This window comes from Mercurialis annua, linkage group LG4 (genome assembly GCF_937616625.2).
Source record: "Mercurialis annua linkage group LG4, ddMerAnnu1.2, whole genome shotgun sequence".
NCBI lineage: Eukaryota > Viridiplantae > Streptophyta > Magnoliopsida > Malpighiales > Euphorbiaceae > Mercurialis > Mercurialis annua.
The window spans coordinates 31,366,154-31,382,167 of record NC_065573.1 but is presented as its reverse complement, the minus strand read 5'-3'; the positions used below and the strand labels follow the sequence as shown (position 1 = coordinate 31,382,167).

The 16,014-nt window shown below is 43.6% G+C and overlaps 1 long non-coding RNA gene across 1 annotated transcript; it reads right to left on the bottom strand.

Moving 5' to 3' along the window:
• Nucleotides 1-2,276: 2,276 nt before the first annotated feature.
• Nucleotides 2,277-3,121, bottom strand: LOC126678885 (uncharacterized). The gene is made up of 2 exons (XR_007640760.1): nucleotides 2,660-3,121; nucleotides 2,277-2,524 (listed from the first exon to the last, which is right to left on the bottom strand). It is a non-coding gene; the product is annotated as an uncharacterized LOC126678885 (long non-coding RNA).
• Between the last annotated feature and the right edge of the window lie 12,893 nt (nucleotides 3,122-16,014).

The following is a 16,014-nucleotide window of genomic DNA, read 5'->3' as shown; positions in this document are numbered from 1 at the left end:
GTTTATCAGGCCAGACAAAATGAAGTAGTGTGCAATATAAATATTTGTGAATAAAATGTTTGAATTGAATTTGTTGAATTATAAGTTAGGTCAGGTACATTGTTCCGCTTGCCCATTCTGTGGGGTATCTGAACTCCGAAGCCAGTCCAACTTCTATTCAATTTCATAGCCATTATTGTCACCAACTCAAAATTAGGTTTGCTCTATTTTTAATCCACATTTCAATACTTTATTTATTTCCAATTTCTCATATCAATGAAGTTCTGTTAAAGATTTCCATTACTTTGGTTTGTTATGCGTGTCCAATTTATTAAAACATCAACTTAACTACAGTTACGAGTTTTAAAAATTAAATTAACCGAATTAACCAAATATTTTTAATTTATATTATCATCCCGCTTTAATTAAATTATCCAACTCATTTGGTTAGTCGTTTGTTATATTTTTAATATTTTGGTTGGTTGAATTTTGGCTAAAAGAGTTAAATCTGTGAAAGAAATTATAAAAAACTATAAGAGCACACCTATTGTTATCAAAATTTAAAAAATATAATTAAAATATAATTTTTTTTCATAATTAACTCTTGCATTTTTAAAAGTAAAATTTTAAATTTCCATACAATATATTGTCATCTCATACGGATTGTGCATGAAGATTTGTTTCGTGCTTGTATAACCAATCTCTTATCTTCCAGTTTAATTTATTTGTTATCTCAACTTGTAATTTTTATCTATTTAACATCTAAAGTTATCATTTTTATAGTTGTTTGACCTCTTATCGAATTTAAATCAAGCGTTTGTTTGCAAACTAAAAAGACGCATGAACATATGTTTTTAGCTGAAGTTTCATATACATAAGGCATATTTTTGACATTTGAATTTGTAATCTTTCATCCAATTTGACTTTTGAACTTATATTTTTTCACTCATCTAATTCATAAACCTTTCAGTTTAATCCATTTAATCCTTCATTTTTTGTAGTGAGTGGCGCCCAATTAATTAGCATTTTTTGCCACATCAGTGCATTTGTGCCTCGCTCTTTTTTGAAAGGTTAAACGAGTAAAATTTACAAGTTCAGACGTTAGATAGGTTACATTGAAAAATGAGGGATCTAGTAGATTAATAGATACTAATTCATGAGTCAAAATATGCATTAAACCTAATATATATACCTGCTGGGTAAAAAAAAGGTGAATATAATATAGATGAAAGAATGAAATCTGACAAACAATTATGTGAAAATTGAGATGCTAGATTGAAACATGTCATGTGCAGATTTTTTTTTTTCATTTATTTATTTTGAAATAGATTTTGCTTACTGATTTTATAACATTCCTTGAAATATTGCATGCTTTGTAAATGAGCAGTCACAAAAACTACTTCTCCCTTCTCTCTAAAACCAAAAGCTCTCCCTTCTCTCTAAAATTAAAAGCTTTTTTTCTTTATTTTTTTAAAGGTGGGAGAAAAAAAAATTTCCGATTAACCGAAAAATCATCTTCTCTCCGCTCATAATACTATTAATCGTAGATCTATTTTTCTTATTTCAATAAATCTTCTTTTAAGATGTTTGTTTAAATTTTATTTTGATTGAATGTTGTTGTAGATCTAAGAGTTGGAAGATAACTTATGGATCCATGTTGAAGATGAGGTTTGAAAAGTTTGAATCTCTAAAAATCAAGCGGTTTCAAGATCTTATTTTCAGTTTGATTCATTTATGTTTTGGGTAACTTTTTGATGGTTGAAAAAGCCCTAATCGATGACTGTATTAACAGTTTTCATCATTAATTTAGAATAGTTCGTTCAATATGTTGAAGAACCATTTATCTATGTAATTTTCATTCTCATCAATGAAAGTTTTAGCCTTTGATAAAAAAAAAAGTAAATGAGCAGCCACCAAAAGGATGGATAATTAATTATGGGGGTTGCCGTATTCTTTTTCCTATTTACAATTTGATTAATGATCTTCAAAACATCATAAATCTTTTACCGTACTACATTCTTAGTGACTCCATAATGTTTTGACATGAAATTCAACTAATTTACACTTATATTACACCTGGATAGGGGTGTGCATCGGTCGGTTCGGTTCGGTTCGGTTCTGAATCGACCAAAACCGACCGGTGCCAAAGTTTTTAAATGGTAAACTGAACCGTAATATTTTTCACCAAAAATCGAAATTTTTTTGACCGAAATTTTCGGTCGGTTCGGTTTCGGTTTTTGAATTCGGTTTTTACTTTTTGAAAAGCATCATTTTCGATCTAAAATTAAACATAAGTCTTAGAAGTAAAACCCATAAATTTATAAACTAAAAAACGAATACAGAAATTCACACTCCATAAAAAAAATTCATACCCCATACTCTACAAATCTTAATATAAATTACAGACACAAAATTAAAATTATAACTCATTACTAACAAAAAATTAAAAAGAGATGAATACAAAAAATTGACAAGTCTAATTCAACAGAAGCATCAAGAAATTAAAGGGATCATCAGCAAATTGATCTTGTTTAGAGGTGTAGATCTGTCGATATAAAGAAAAAAAATGAATTAGGAAAAAATTAAAGTGAATAAAGAGAATGAAACATGCAGTTCCAAAATTATACCAATAATAACAAAATATCAAAATAAAAAGAAATAAATTTGATTAAACACTTACTTTTTTTAAAAGGATTTCAAGCAAATATCCATTTATGAAAAAAATTGACAGATTCGAAGAAGCGAAAATGATGGCCTTCCTTTGAATCGCCACGCTAAACGTTGAGGGAAATTGTATGATTAAGTGGAGTGTTAAATTAAAAGGTATTAGTTAGAGATTTAAGAAATCAATTGGAAATTAGGGTTTTTAATGGTGAAAAACAAAAGGAATAAGGAGAGAAGAAGAATAAGAGAGTGCCGCAAGAGAGAGAAAAAAGAAATGAGAGATAGGGTTCACAATATTAAGGAGGATTATATATAATATTGAAACGGCATAGTATTAGATAGTATCCTTGATAAAAAAAATGAACTGAATCAGACCTCATTCGGTGTTATCGGTTTTTCGGTTATTTCGGTTTGGGACAACCTCAAACCGAACCAAAGACCGATCTCCACACTTTTTCATATCTGACACCGAACCAAACCATTTTGACCAAAAAACCGAACCAAATAACAAATTTTGGTTTGGTTCGGTTCGGTTTTTCGGTCTGGTTCGATTTCTGTTCACCCCTACACCTGGATCTCATTCTAAAATTTTAAATTTGAAAAATTAAAAAAGGTGGTATGGTAAATAGTGTGAGGTGTTTCTTCTTTGAATCGTTGAGGCTGAAATGAAAGAAAACTGAAGCACAACCGACTGCTACGTAAATATAACTATTATTATTTTGATAATTGGAAAAGGGGAGCTTTTGTGAGAGAAATCGAATCCACCACCTGGCAGATTGTTATCTAGCGCTTGTAGCATTTGAATTATAAATCATATGACAACGGACAAAAAAATCGGAATTACTAAAAGCTTAATGCAATAACGGCGGATAAACAATCTATAAGGTTTTAAAATTTGATAATCAACTTTAAATCAGTGTTTTAAAAACCGAACTGGTGGCCGAACCGGTGAGGCCACCGGATTCAAGTCCAACCGGTTTAATGACCGGTTCAACCGGTTTAATAAATTTAAAAAAATTTGAAAAAATTCTGTTTGGCCGGTTTTTTACCGGTCTAATCCTTCAACACCCGGTTTTTTTACCGGTTCATATCGGTCCAATCCGGTTCAACCCGATCCAATCCAGTCTAACCAAAAGATCCGGTTTTTTACCTTTTCAGATCAGACCATTGACCGGTTCGCGGTTCAACTGGTCTGACCGGCCAGTCCGGTCCGGTTTTTAAAACACTGCTTCAAATATAAAAAATACGGTAAGTATCATAATTAATTATCCAAAAGAACAGAGGCTTTGATTTTTGTTTTCTCTGTTATGTCCAGTTTACCACAGTTTTCATAAAAGAGGAATAGTATATGCTTTTGTTTGCTCTAAAAACATATTATGGTCCTATACCCTACTCTATTGGATAAATATATTTATATGGACCTACCAAAGAAATTCAGCATCAGAAAATGAAATTTCCACTTGAAAATTCTCATGATATCAGTTCCTTAATTATAAAGCAAATCAAATTACATTAATACCCGCATTGTGAAATAAGCCACTAGTTACTACTATTTGTTAATTAATTGATTATAATAATGTTCGCCTGGAAATATTCCGGACTCGAATCTTTGAATTTATAATCGGGATCGGTTTGAGGTTTGATACTTTAACGAACCTATGCAGATATTCACAGGGCTTGTTTGGTTAAAGACACTTAACCACGTGATCTAAAAGATAATAATCTGGGAGTCACGGACTCAGGCGAGATTAATACCGAAAACTACTCCTAAATTAAAACAATCCGGAGATTGCGGGATAAAAAGCACTGGGCTTGGTTTTTGATTGATTGATTTGTTGATACAAAAATAATAAAGCTCTGAGCTATTTATAGCTCCTCATAATTAAGACTCCTAATTTAACTAGGACTAAGACTCTGAAAGCAAATTACTCCTATCGAGCTACGAACTCCTAATAAAATAGAAAAAGCAATAATAAAAAGGCTTTCCGTTGGGCCTTAATCCCTGATAAGCCCACATGAAGCTCGATCCGGTAATTATTTGGGCCGGTGTAAACAATGCCCCCAACAAGTCTGAAATGTTTATCTTTTGGGCTTGTTCTCCCTTCTCAGTGCTTCCAAGCCCACTACTGAGGCCCAAACCATTCGAAAAAACTTAAAGGGGTGCGCATCTATTGACCTTTCGGTACCCCCTTTAAGCCACGTCGTCTCCAGCTGTTCTCCACGATGCCACATTTTGGCCCCACGACCTTTCGGCTTCCTCTGATTTTGTCATTTAACAAAAATACCATCTCATTTCTTCACTCACCTATTCTCTCTGCATTTATCAAGCTTTCTCTCTCCTCAGCAACCTCGAGCAATTCACCAAGTCTCTTCTGGTAAGTTTTCGCCCTAGCTTCTTTCATCTCTGATTCACCTCTTTTAATCATTCGCCCAATCTGAGAAGTTTTCATTTACAGTTATCATGGCTGCCCCCAACGATACCATCGCCTCCCAAGTGACCGATAAGATTACTGAGATCCGTGCTGCAGCTCCAAATACCGACTTTCAGGTAATAATAAAAACTAATGACAATCAAGAATGCGTCGGTCCAATTCTTGTCTCACCCAGCCATCTGTGCGACATTGCTACCCCGTTCCATGAAGAAGTACCACCTCGCTTTTCACTCCCCCATCAATCGTCTATCTGGGTAAACACCATGTTCCGAAACTGGCCGACCGAACACAAGGGATACCAAGAATGGGTCACCAGACTAAAACCCCACTTCGGCCAACTATGGAAGGACATAGGTCTTTACGACATGATCAACCTCTGCAAAGCAAGCAGGCCGATAGCGAAGCACTACATTATGGGTGCCTCTCTCTTTTGGTCGACCGCCGTTCATTGCTTCTGTTTCAAGTTCGGCATGATGACAGTCACTCTGTTGGACATGGCGGCCATTCTCAACGTTCCAATCATCGGCGAGCGTATATCGCCCAATCTTGACGCTGAACTGCCCCCATTCAAACTGACAAAGGCTCAACGAAGCTACGGCCCCTTCATAAAACTGTTCATGGGCGAAGAACATTACAAGCCCGAGGTGAAGGAACACATTGCCTTCCTCGCCTTCTTCATAGCCAAGTTCGTCCTCTGTACCTCCTCCTTCAGAGTGACCACAGACTGCTTCACCCTGGCCGCTGCTCTTGCTGAAGGGCGAAAATGCAACATTGGGGAGTTCATGCTTGCCCATCTGTACCGAAGCCTGAATGAAATCGCCCCTCACGGCGAAAAGAGAACCTTTCAATGCCCAAGTGGGCCCCTGTGGGTGTTGCAATTGTGGCTGGCCCTATACTTCCCTGAGCTCTTCGAAGTCGGCCCTCAGATCAAAGCCGAACTTTGCGGCTACCAATTAATCGCCGCTGGTACTCGCCTGCCTCACGTGTTGGACGTGTTGGAAGTTTTTACCAACTCCGTCAGGGCTTCGGCGTTGTTCTGCCCACTCCTCAACTTGAAGTATCTCCCTTCATGGTTCTTCGTCGCCTGGGATCGTGAAAATACAGATGAAGCTAAGGCCGATCCATGGGTGAAACTAGGGGGACAATACTGGGGCAGTTCTCTAAAGTCACGAAACCTTATCGCCGGTTTGGAATATAATCGTAGCAGCATTGAAGCCTATTGCCCCAATTATGTCGCCCGCCAATTCGGCTACTGTCAAGGAATTCCCTGTCCTTTGTTGATCTCCGTCAACAACCGCGGGACCTATAAACCATCAATCGAAGATTACCCTGACCTTCAGTTTATTCTTCGCCTTAACCGTGCTTATCTTCCCCCAATTTCTGAAATTTCTCGCCCTTCTCTTTCCCCTTCCTGTACCTTAGAATATGAAAGCTGGTGGGCTTCAGTTATCGAGTCTTTCTTCGACCTCTCGCCCAAAGAAATACTAAGTCTTCATAATTTTCAATTACCTCCTTTATCTCGAAACCCTACTCATGCCGATCTGTTTCTTTTGCAGGCACCAAAACGCCCCCAATTCGAAGGTAATCTCTTTCACCTCTATGAAATAGCTAAATTCGAACGCTTTTACAAATTTAAATACGACCCCCTAGATCGCCCTGGTATGAACCTTAGGATGCAGCGCCATAGGCGAATGACTAGGCAGAAATATGATGAAAAAATGAAAAAGGTCTGGAAAGAACATTATGAAGTCAAATATCCCTACGATTTTTACCTTGCCCATATTCGCCCAAAATTTAAATATAAGAGCCCACCAGTACCTAAAGTTAACATGTCTACACCCAACCCTATAAAACTTCCAAAGAAAAGGGTAAAAAAACGAAAACCCGAAATAACAAGTGAAGGTGTAACATATACCGGCATCAGATGCCCATCTGATGCTGAGGCGATAAATGAACTTGTCCGAACTGGTTATGATAGAATACCAGGTAAACAGGTCTTTTTATTCGAATTCCCCTATCGGTTTCGGCCATTATTTGCGTTCTAATTTAATTTTCTTTCAGTTGGCGTGCCTCGATGGAACAAAGGGGACGTCTTTGACACTGATGGCGAGGGGGAAGTTGAAGCGAAGAAGGCGAGACAAAAACGCCCGGCGAAAAAGCCATCCAAGAAAGAGCCGAAGGCAAAGAGGGCGAAGAAAGACACAACGGGGTCTCGTATGTTTGACCCTGTTCCTAAGGAAGCCCCGTCTCAACCCAGCGCCCACTCTTCTTCCAGGGGCGACACAGAGACGGCCGATGATCAGACCGGAGATGAAGGTCGTTCAATTCAACGGTCTTTATCCCAAAAGGCCCCTTCAGACGCCACCCCTTCTGAGACAACCCCTACAGTATCTCAGATGCTGGCTTTCTCACCGCGGCCGACGCTGCTATCGCCGCTGAGTTCGTCTCTGGCCAATTTACCGGCGCGCCTTGATGCCCAAAAGACTAAGGTAGCCCTTATCGATTACTTGTCTTTATGATAGTAAATCCGCAGCTGATATTTTATTGTGGCAAAACTTGGCAGATCCCTGATGACACACCCGCTGATCAGGACGATGTGGCAGCTAAGGCAGCGGCGTTCCTGGATTCTGATAGTGACGAAGAGGATTCGCCCCTCCCAGAAAGTGAGATGCGCGAAGTGACCAGCAGTTCCACCGAGAACTGGGGCGATCATCTGGACGTCATTGCAGAACTGAAGTCCCAAGGCACTACTCTTTTCAAATCGCCCAAGGATCTCGAGCGGCTTCAGAAGTCGGCAACTGCCTTGGCCGATGCTCCTCCAGAAGTTCTCAGTGAGAAAGCTCGAGGTGCAATGGTCAAGCTCTCTGCGTCGCTCCCAGCTTTCCGGGCGATCTATGCTGAATCGACCACTATACAATCCAACTATGATGAGCTGATCGCCCAGGAGAATGCTGCCAAGGAAAAGCTGGAAGGGTTGAAGGTGAACGTGAAATCGGCTGTCTCAACCCTTAAATCTCGCCGCGATAACGCCAAGGATTTGAAGGCCAAAGTCGCCGCCTTAAAGCTGGAGCTGGAAAACGAGGAAAAAGCCATTGCCGAGCTCGAAGTGTTGATGGACAAGGACCTTCTTGAAGGTGTTGGTGTAAAGAAGAATCGAAGCGAGCTGAAGCAGGGCCTTGCCAACCTGAAGCCTAAGGTAGCTGAAGCTCGTACCCAATTCAACACCCTTCGCAGCGAGCTGGGCGACATATTCAGCCATTTTTGAAGTTTTATAAGTTCGGAAAAATTTATATCGTTTCATTTCTGTAATAGTTTTGAATTTTAATACTATTTGATCGGCCTTGTGGCCGTATCTTGTTACAATTTGACAATGTTCCGGTTTTGTATTTTAATCGGCCAGGTAGCCGAAAGTTTCACTTTCTGTTTGCATTTTAATCGGCCTGTGGGCCGTATCTTGCTTTTGCTGCAATTTTAAAGTTTATTCGGCCACAGAGCCGAAAGTTTTACCCTATATTCGCATCTTGTTTGATTATTTTCATTTTATCGGCATATAGTTAGTCCGATTCGAAATAATGTTTATAAAAAATAATTACATGTTGAGAAAAACGGAGAACCCGTTGAAAAAACTCAATCAGTGCGAACACGCCGAATTCCTAAGTGGTATGATCAAATAATCGGCGATTAATAATAATTGTAACATTTCAGGATGCTTGCCAGTTTACAAACAGCACTACTCTTCGTCGGCTCCAAATAACCGACGGTCTACGCCCTCCCAACAGCTAGGAACGTATTTTTTTAGGAACTGACCGTTGATCGCCCTGTCGTGTTCTTCCCCATCAATGTCTGCCAACAAATAAGCACCGCCTGTTAACTTGTTGACCACGACAAAGGGTCCTTCCCAGTTCGGGCTCCATTTGCCAAGCCGAGTGTCTTTGTGGCCGATAGGCAAGACTGCTTTCCATACTATATCGCCCACCGTAAAAGCTTTCCGTCTTACCCGTTTGTTGTAAGCTCTCTCGACCCTTCTTTTCTGGGCTTCTAAGTGGTCTAACGCCGTCAGACGTTCCTCGTCGAGGTCAAGAGAATCTATCACCATTTTGTCAAAGTAGTCTTCCTTGGACAACTCGCTCTGGTATCTGCGGCGAGTAGACATGACGGTTAGCTCCATTGGCAACATCGCATCATAGCCATAAACTAATCTGAACGGCGAAGTCCCAGTAGCCGACTTCTGACTTGTTCTGTTCGCCCAAACAGCTTCTGATAAAAGCACATGCCATTGTCTTGGGTTTTCTTCGATCATCTTTTGAACTATGAGCTTGATAGCTTTGTTCGTGGCTTCGGCTTGTCCGTTGGCCTGGGCATAGTATGGTGTTGAGTGTAACATTTTTATCTTCATTTGGGAAGCCCACCAACTTATATCGCCTCCTGTGAACATCGTCCCTTGATCTGTGGTTATGGACTCGGGCAAGCCGTGTCGGTGGACGATGTATTCTTTGAAGAACTTGATCACCGCTTCTTGTGTCGGCGACTTCAAAGGTTTAGCCTCGACCCACTTGGTGAAGTAACAAGTGGCGATGATCACAAAAGTATGACCGTCAGACGAGCCGGGGTATACTTTCCCTATCAGGTCGACCGCCCATCCTCTGAATGGCCAAGGCTTGATGATGGAGTGCAGGTCTTCGGCCGGGACGTGTTGTATTGGGCCGAATTTCTGACAGGCTTCGCATCCTTTGGCATATCTTATGCAATCTTGTTCCATTTTCGGCCAATAAAAGCCGTATTTATGGATGAGCCACCTCATTCTGGGGCCCGCCTGGTGGGCGCCTGCTATACCTTCGTGTACTTCGGCCATGGCAAGCATCGCCTCTTTCGGACCGATGCATCTGAATAGTAGCCCTTCAAAGCCCTTCTTATATAACTCGCCGGCTAAGACCACGTAATTAAGGGCTAAAGTCCTCAACCTCCTATTTGTGGCGTCTGGTTTTTCGAACCACTTCAGGAGCTCGTCCCTCCAATCTTGGGTGACGTCCAGCTGGTAAACTGAGAACTGTCTTTCGTCGATCGTGATGCCCCCGGTGTGGAGGTTCGGTGTTTCCCTCTCTATGGCATCGAATTCTCGGTTTACCTTGTAACCGCTACCGTGCTGAGCTAGGTCGTTTGCAACGCCGTTGTCGGCTCTCTCCGTGTATTCTATTCTCGTGTCTTGGAATCCTTCGATCAGGTGTTTCGCCTTGTTGCAATACCTTACCAATAGCTCGGACTCGCATTTAAATTCTCCTGTCACTTGTTTAATGACTAGCAAAGAATCTCCTTTCACGCTGATCGCCCGTGCCCCTAGCTCGGCCAAAATCTCAAAACCGAATATGAGGGCCTCATATTCTGCTTGATTGTTGGTGCATTCGAACTGGAGTCTGAATGATAGCTGGTAGGATGCCCCCAAGGGTGTGACGATGTGTACTCCCGCGCCTGCCCCCTGGCTTGTCCTAGATCCGTCGAACCACATTTCCCACACGGCGATGTCGAAGGTCGTGATGTCTACTTGACCAGATGTCTCTTCCTTGAGGGTAATACCAGGGTGATCGGCCAAGAAGTCTGCCAATACTTGTCCTTTTACTGCTCTTTGAGGAACGTACACCAATGTGAATTCGGACATTGCAATCGCCCATTTTCCAATCCGATTCCTCAGGTATGGCTTTGATAAGATATACTTAATGATGTCGGTCTGGGATAATACATACACTACGACCGGCAACATATAGTATCGCAGCTTGCAGCATGTGAAGTACAGGCATAGACACATTTTTTCTATGTCGGTATAGCGAATCTCTGTGTCCGTCAATCCTCGGCTTAAGTAGTAGACTGCTCTCTCAACCCCATCGTCCTCTTGGGCGAGCATACATCCTAGGGATTCGTGTGCAGCCGATAGGTATAGCAACAACGGCTTATTCGGCTTTGGAGGGGTCATTACCGGAGGTTTCGCCAAGTATCCTTTCAAATCATCGAACACCCTCTGTTGCTCGTCCGTCCATATCCACTCATCGGTCTCTCTTCCCCTCAGCAAAACACTCCAGCTGCGAAGTCGGCCTGCTGTGTTTGCTATGAATCTTCTTAAAAAATTGATTTGACCGATGAGCCTTTGGAGCTGCTTCTTGGTTTTGGGTGGTTCAGCATTGATGATCGCCTTGGCTTTGTTCTTATCTATTTCTACTCCCCGCTGGTGAACCAAGAAACCCAAGAAGTTTCCAGCCGAAACGCCGAACGCGCATTTCAGAGGATTCATTTTTAACCCATTACGTCGTATACGCTCGAAACCTTTCCGGAGGTCGGCCAAATGCTTTTCGCCGGTGTTTGATTTGATTACGACGTCGTCGATGTAGACCTCAAGGCATTCAAGGCCTCTGAACATCTTGTTCATCGCCCTCTGATATGTTGCCCCTGCGTTTTTCAAGCCAAAGGGCATCACGACCCACTCGTACGCCCCGATCGGCCCGGGACATCTAAAAGCCGTTTTGGAGATGTCCTCTTTGCTGATTGGAACTTGGTTGTACCCAGAGTGAGCGTCGAGGAAACTGAGTATTGTGTGTCCGGCTGCCCTATCAATCAGCATATCGGCCACGGGCATTGGGTATTCGTCCTTGGGCGTGGCCAGGTTTAGGTTCCGAAAATCAACGCATACTCGTAGCTTCCCGTTTTTCTTCATTACTGGTACGATGTTAGAGAGCCATTCGGTGTATTGGGCTTCCCGAATAAACTTGGCATCTTCCAGCCGCTTAATCTCATCTTGTATGAGAGTATCCACTTCCCTGGACATTCGCCGGGGAGGTTGCCGAAATGGCCGAAATCCGCTCTTTAATGGAAGCTTATGTTCGGCGATATCAGGATCAAGGCCCGGCATTTCTTCGTACGACCAGGCGAAGCAATCGCGGAACTCAATGAGTAAGTCGATCAGTTGCTCTCTGAATCCTTCGTCCAGTCCTGCGTTGATGTATATGGGTTTGGGCGATTCATCTGTCCCCAGATTGATTTCGAGGAGATCGTCCTGTACTTGGGCGGGATCATCTTCTAACTTCCCGGTTGCCAATCGTATGTCCCCGATCCGCAGCGATCCTGTTGGGTCCTGCTCCTGATCCTCATAGATGCATTCGGCCGAACCAATATCATACAGCGAGGTTAACTGTCCAATCTTCTCCCTCAATTCTTTATGGCGTGCTATCATTTTGAATCTTTGAGGATGGTGGATCGGCCTTTGCCCCCGAGGGTCACTGATACCGGCCGATCCGAGTTAACAAGTAAGCGAGGAACGCTCGTTTCCCCTTTCGAACTAAGGGATTGTATGTTGCGCACCTCTTCATCGTACAAACGTGCTTCGAGCACGTTATGGTCCTCGCCGAAGGGGTTGGTGTCACCCTGCACGACTTCGGCCTCGCCGTCATCTCGCCATATGAAGAGCATCTGATGCATAGTTGAGGGTATACACATGTTGGAGTGTATCCAATCGCGGCCGAGCAAAATGTTGTAGTTGCTCCGGGCGTTGACCACGAAAAACCCTTCTTCGGTTTCTACTCGCCCTACCTTGATTCTGAGGGTAATGTACCCCTCGGCCGGAGTCTCGCCCCCTGCGAAGTCAGTCATGTAAACGTCGGTTGGGTCAAGTTGATCCCGAGTTATGCCCAATTTCTTGAGCATTTTCGCCGGTAGTATGTTGACACCAGCCCCGTTGTCGATGAGGACTCTGTTAATCGACACCCCGTTTAGATCGGCCTTGATGTAAAGCGGCCGAATATGCCTGGTCATCCTTGTTGGAGGTTTACTGAGGGATACTACCGCGGTATCATCGGCGCTATCTCCTTCTGGTACGATTACATCACCTTCCAACGTTGCCTTCTGCCCTGGTTTACTTCTGTACGAGTTGGGAAGTGTGACCACTTTCACTCCGTATTCGTCCCTTACCACCGGGACCCAGGCTTTCAACATGCCTTTCTTGTGTGAAACGACGACCTCGCGGTCTCTGGACAATCTCGCTTTAAGCTGGCCATCGTGGTGCGATACCAGTACGTCCTTGTAGGACGATCTGCCGTTGGAATTTTCATCATCCTTGTGAACCACTGCCGCAGCAGATACATCGGCCGCTTGTTTTTCGATCTTCGGTATCCATACCTTCCTTACCTTGGCATTTCGCCTATCAGGTGATTTGGTGTCCGCGTCGGCCTGGTTCCTTGCCCCCAGTCTCTCGGTTATTGGCCTACTCCCGTGCTGCTCCCTGGGAGCCGAATCTGCCCCGTGATTCGCCCGCGACTCTTGTCGCAGCCTTTGCATTCGCCTCTTCTGGGTTTTCGTCATACGAGGGGTCTCCTCCGTTGGCCGAAATATCCTCTTGAATACATTAGTGGCAGGCCTCCGTTGTGGCTCATGCCTCTGCCACTGTTCTGTGGGCGATTTTGGCTTAAAGGTCTTGGGATGCTTCCTCGTGTTATCGCTTCCCTTGGCTTTAAAACATGTACTGCATGATGGGCACGTCATATCTGCAGTAGGCGAATTATATCGCTTCCTCTTCTGTTGTTGAGGTTGCCTTTTTCCTCCTCGCCACTTAGAACCATCGGTCTCTACTCTTGGCTTGGGTCTTCTTGGATTCCACTTGCTCCGTATCTGCCCTTGCTCCAGGTAACTATCAAAGTGAGGCCGAACTGTGTTAATAGACACGTATTTGGCATCGGCCTCTTTCTTTGCTGGGAACAAAAGTTTCCCTTCGTTAATCGCCTTCTGAACCACGTTTCTGAAGTTTACGCAGTTGTTCGTACTGTGCCTCCAGGAATTATGGTACTTGCAATAATCCTTACCGACTAGCTCTTCCGACGGTGGAATCGTATGTCCTTCGCTTAGGGCAATCTGTCCATCCTTCAACAGGGCATCGAATATGTCGTCGGCCTTAGTCAAGTCGAATGAATACTCTTTTTGTACCACCGCGGTCTTATTTCTTTTAACGAAGCCAGGCTTTCGCAAGGCCGAACATTCCAGGGGTTTCGTTCCCAAAAATTCGGCCATGTTGACTTCATCCTCGGAACCACTATCCTCGCTATCGGACACCACGGCCACGTCAAGCTGGTCTTTGTAATAGGTCCCTTTAGATGCGCCTCTCCTCTGTTCTTTTTCCTGGAGGAGTCTTTCGTAGCTCGTCACCCTGTTTGTTAGCTCGAACAAATCACGAAACCTGTGGCCCTCGAAGTGTTCCCTCATGGCGAAACTCATCCCTCTTACCACCATGGGTACGCAATCGGCCTCTGACATTTTGGTGGAGCACCTAGTCCTGAGATTTCTAAATCGGCCGATATACTTTTCTGCCGACTCACTCGGTAGCTGTGAGATTCGGGCGAGGTCAGCTAGGGTGACATCAGGTGGTGCTCTGTAAAACTCTTCATGGAAGAGGATCTCGAGATCCTTCCATGTGTCCACCGAATTGGGCGACAATCTAGAGTACCACGTGAACGCCATTTTCGTCAAAGAGCTGGCGAAAAGCCGGAGCTTCCAGAAATCATGAGCGGCTGCTTCGCCGCATTGGGCTGAAAACCGGGCGACATGTTCAACCGTCGATTGGCCCTTCTCCTCGCCCGAAAACAAGCTGAACTCTGGCACTTTATACCCCCTTGGGAAAGGATATAACTTGTCGATCCAGTCTGGATACGGTTTCATGTACGATGGGCGAGGCATAGGCCGAAGGTCCACCCCGAGCCTTTCTAGCATGTCCACGAGTTGCCCTTGATTGTATATACTTGGATCGCCCCCCTCGGAGTACGATCGTTCGCCCGTGTTGGGCTCCTGGGTGTTGGCTCCAGTAGCTTCCCCTTGTGGTCTAGCTTCGCCTTGTGGGTTGGACGAGCTTGCTCCCGGATGATCGGCCCTTCCTGAGAGCTCGGCCTCGTTCCTTGTTAAGAGCTTAACGGAACCATATGTATACCCCATCTTGTTGGGTTGTTGTTCGGCCGAACCACCTGGTTGACCAAAACGGCTCGGTGTTTGGTTCTGTTCGGCCCTTCTGTACCCTTGATCGTTGGCGGATTGCCCAGAGAATAATCGCCCTAGGTTCTCCATTGCCTTGTTGAGGCCATCTAAGTTCCCTTGGATCTGCCTCTGGACCGACGTTTGGTCGGCCATGATGTTCCTCATTACTTCGGACATCTGATGCATAGCACCGTCGAACATTTGCTTGTTCTCTTGCGCTATTTCGCCCCTCATGGCCGAGAAGTCGGCCTGTGATAAAGAAGGGCGAGATGGAGGAAGTTGGCGTGAGTAGTCTATCATGTCATCGGTCGCGTCGTCGACCTTGTCCTTAGGTAGGCTCCCCTCGGCGTCCGTTGTATTCGGCGCCTTGCTTGATTGGTTCACCTGTTTGTCCTTGGCCATGGTTTCTGCTCTATCCGAATCTGATTCGTCTACTATGTCACCTTCCTTCCGTTGTTGTCGGCGTATAGACCGAGCGTGCCTGGAATCGTCTTTAAAGTCCGTTTTTGTGCTAACCATAAACTGGTCCCCAGTGGAGTCGCCAAAAGATGTTCGCCTGGAAATATTCCGGACTCGAATCTTTGAATTTATAATCGGGATCGGTTTGAGGTTTGATACTTTAACGAACCTATGCAGATATTCACAGGGCTTGTTTGGTTAAAGACACTTAACCACGTGATCTAAAAGATAATAATCTGGGAGTCACGGACTCAGGCGAGATTAATACCGAAAACTACTCCTAAATTAAAACAATCCGGAGATTGCGGGATAAAAAGCACTGGGCTTGGTTTTTGATTGATTGATTTGTTGATACAAAAATAATAAAGCTCTGAGCTATTTATAGCTCCTCATAATTAAGACTCCTAATTTAACTAGGACTAAGACTCTGAAAGCAAATTACTCCTATCGAGCTACGAACTCCTAATAAAATAGAAAAAGCAAT